Source organism: Pteropus medius, unplaced genomic scaffold (genome assembly GCF_902729225.1).
Source record: "Pteropus medius unplaced genomic scaffold, Ma_sr-lr_union100, whole genome shotgun sequence".
NCBI lineage: Eukaryota > Metazoa > Chordata > Mammalia > Chiroptera > Pteropodidae > Pteropus > Pteropus medius.
In genome coordinates, this window is record NW_024342473.1 from 18,138,735 (window position 1) to 18,142,982 (window position 4,248).

A 4,248-nucleotide genomic window follows, 5' to 3' on the forward strand; every position below is an offset into this window, starting at 1 on the left:
ACAATCAACATAGTCAATTTAATAGATATATAGGTTATCTTAAGTCCCTTAAAATAGAATTTTTCATATATATAATAGAACATTATAAAAATTGATTGTGTGCTTGATCACAAAGAAAGCCTTACGAAATTTAGAAATGAGAGATTTTTATTTTTAGCCACACTCAATAGAATTAGAAATAGTGTCCAGAGTTGTATATTTATAAATTAAGGAATACTTCCTGGATAATTTTGAAGCAAAGAGGAATATAAAGCTATAACTGAAACTATTTAGAAAGCAGTGAAAAAGGGAATACTTTATACCAAAATCTGTATTCAGAAGGAAATTTATAAACTAAATATCATTATTATTAAATAAGATTAACTAAAAATAAAAGTACTCAAATTTTTTTCTTATGAAAACAAAATAAAGCAAAAGAAAATATGAAGAAGGGATGAATATAAACGGAGTTGAGACTATAAGAGGCAAGTGAAATGTTTAGGGCACAAAATTCGATAAGACAAGGTTGTGTAACTGCCAACCCTGGCATCCTAGACACTTTTCTCTTAAGGAAGCACAAGTGAGGGGCTGGCGCTTGCACGATCTCGCTTCCTTAGGTTTCATGACCTATGTGCCTTGCTTGCCTCACACTAGTCCTGGTTCTGACTATAAAAGTAAAAGTTTCCTTCTTAGGAAGAAAAAAAGTGTTATTCTATAGTATTTATTTTATCTTTTTAAAAATGAACTAAACTCATAATAACTCAGATGTAACGTATACTTGTTATTGTGATCTTTTAATTTTACTAAGTTTATTGCAACCAAGGAGAGAGTAGAGCTAGAAGGGTTCTTACAGAAATAGCTTATTGTAATTCATTAAATGTTTCTTTTTAGAAACTTTTTTTGAAAAGTGCGTTCGATCTTTACCTTACTTTATGTTTCCAAATTAATGGGCCTACTTTACGGGCCTACACATGTCACTGATGTCATTATTAGAAAATACAAATAGTAATAAGATACACTGTACATCTTATTTCATTTAGAATTTCAGGGTATAAGGTAGAAAACAAACATGTGTGCTGTTCAGAAAGCATCAACCATGTAATGAACAAACCCTCCAACTTTCCAGGTAGAATTACTCCAAATGTATTTTCTAAAAGGATAGTATTTAAATATATTCTTAAGGAGGTATCTCCAGGAATTGGGAGAAATATTATCATTCTCTAACATAGTTTCTCTTGACAATTAACTAAACTATTAACTTTGAAGTCTATTGGTTTCCCCTTTTTTCTTTTTGTGTATTATATCTAAATTTAATGTCTGACAGAGCACTGCATAGCATTTCTGTGGCTTAATCTTATTTTCCATGAAAAATGTGTGCATTTGCTTTAATTATCTTAGGAAGAATTATTAGAATTTCAGAGTTTAGTTTGTGATTTTTCCTGTGCTTTCATTTACTCATTACTGTGATCATGCATAACTTTGTACCTCTCTTGCTTCAAGGTCTTTCACAAAAATAATTTAAATAAATATTACATGCAATAAACAAGTAAAAGCAAAAAACCTAAGAATATTACATGCAAAAGCACAAGGACCAGATGGTTTCATAGCTGAGTTTCTCTCTAATTAAAAAATAAAAAGATCATCACAATATTATCCAAACTATTCAAGGCCATAGATGAAAGCTATAGAATATCAAAGTGTGAAAATGATAATACCAAAACAAGGTGTAGATCAGTTTCACTTATGAAAATGAAGGCAAAATTCTAAAAAAAGTTTTAACAAGTAAAGTCCAGTATTGTTATGAAAAAATACATCATAACCAAGGAGGATTTATTCCAAGAGTACAAGTGTGAGTCAGTATCAGGAAATCTATCACTATAATTTATTTTATGAATAAACTAAAGAAGAAAAACCATATATTACTAAGGCACTTTCTCAGTTTCAGCAAACATCTCTAATAAAATTAGAAGAAAAAAATAGAATGAAACTACTTGAGTACAATAAAGTTTACTTGCCAAAACTAAAAAAAAAAATATTATAAAGGCAAAACATTAAAACTTTTAATTAATATCAAGAATGAAACAGTAGTGCCCACTAAAAACATTCTAAGAAGTTAACATTGTTTTAGAGTTTCTGGCAAACCCAGAAAGGTGAAAAAATGAAATAATTAGTATAGATTGTTGTTTTGGTGATGAAGTGATTGTGCAACATGAGATAGATTCGAGTAAAAAAAAGCAAAACAAAACAAAGCCAAGTAGAGTTAATAATTTGAGAAGCGAACAAATATAGAATAAACAAAAACCAAAAACTGTTCTACATATTATTAATAAGCCCCATCACATAGAAATAGAATGAATGATTCCATTCTCAATAATGATGAAAAATTAAAATACTTAGGAATAAATGAAAATAAAAAATAAAAACTATAAAATCTTATTGAAGGACAGGAAACAAAATCTGAACAAATAGAAAACATACAATGTTCCTGGATGAGAAGACCTCATATTATAAAATGGTCAGTTCACCATGTACTAATTTTTATATTTCATTTGATTCCCAATTTTAATATTGACAGAGATTTTAGGGGAATTGGAAAAAATTACCTTAAATTCCATATGAAAGACTAGATATCTGAGAATATACTCTATATAAAGCCCCTGAAGCAAGTAAATTAAAAACTCAATTAAGTTTGATTATAACAGAAATAAACAAGGAGATCAAAGTACCAAAATAGAGCATTAAGAAATAATTCCCAGTATGTATTTTAAATTTATGATAAAAGCAGGATCTCAATTCAACATGAAAAATTAATTTATTTAATAAGTGTTAGCTCCACTTTTATCCATATAGAAGAAAATAAAGTTGGCATCGTATCTCACATCATATACAAAAATAAATTTCAGGTTGATTAAAGCCTTTAAGAAAGAAAAGCAAATCTCAGAAAATAATTTTCATTTTGTACAAATTACAATTCAATGATAGAAACTATAACTAAGTCAGGAAATACTTATGTTGTGAAAGAATGTTAGACTTTGTTACTGTTTTATGGCAAAAAATACTATAATTAAAATCAATAGAAGAGTGGATATGGAAAAATATTTGCTAAAAAAGCTGAAAGATAAAGGGTTCCTAAGGTTCGTAAAATACATAGTTCTTACAAACTGAGAAGAAAAATACAAGCATTCTAACAGAAAGTGGGATTTGGACAATTAATTTATAGTAAAGAAAATCAATAAACATGGAAAGATTCTAAATTCTCAAAGTAGATAGGGAAATGTAGAGTAACAATGATATCATCTACACTCATCAGATTGACAAAAATTAAAATGAGCAATAAGTATTTCTGCCTAGAAGGAGGTAGAAAGAGAATAGCTTCTCATACATTACTGGTGGAACTGCAAACAGTTGCAGTGTTTTAAGAAAGCAATATGGCAACATCTATTACATTTATATACATTTGACCTAGCAATTCCACTGCTAGAAATATTTCCTATTATTGAGTATATGTAGGATATATGTATAAGGATATTACATGTAGCATTATTCAGAGGGGCAAAAAGCTGGAAGCAAAGTGAAGGCACAACAGTATGAGACTAATCGAATAAATTAAGGCACATCTACAATGTAGAATATTATGCAGTCATCAAAACTAATGAGCTCAACTAATTTGACTTAGATTTCAGTTTGCCGAAAAAGAATGTATAATATAATTACATTTTTGTAAAAGTGTCAACTCCTCTCTATATGAAAATGGGTATATATGTTAGGGTATATGACCATAGAAAAATTCTAATCACACCTCTAGTTGTTAGCGTGGGTTAGGGCACAGGGCACCTGCCCAAGTGAGAATAGGAAAAATATTGCTCTAGTCTCTCTTGCTCTCTTGCATTCCACTTACATAGAAATTAGGGGAAAGATCCAAATTTCTTCTGACTTATAGAGATACTAGCAATATATCATTAACTGAAAAATAAAAAATAAAAGCAAGTTGCCAAGTAATCCATATACTAGATTCTACTTTGCTAAAAACAGCAAGCCCTGAGCGTGTACAAATGCTTGTGAGTGTTTGAAGGAATAACGTAACAGGCTGGGACTATTCTGTACCCTAACTCACTGAAATGGGTAAGGGGTAGATGCAGGGAGATGATTAGCTTTCTCTTTATACATCTTTGCATCATTTCACATGTTGCTTTTATGCTTTTGTAAAACATCTTAAAAATGAGAAATTTGAAACAAACAATCATATAAACAAAACCACACAAACAGAAC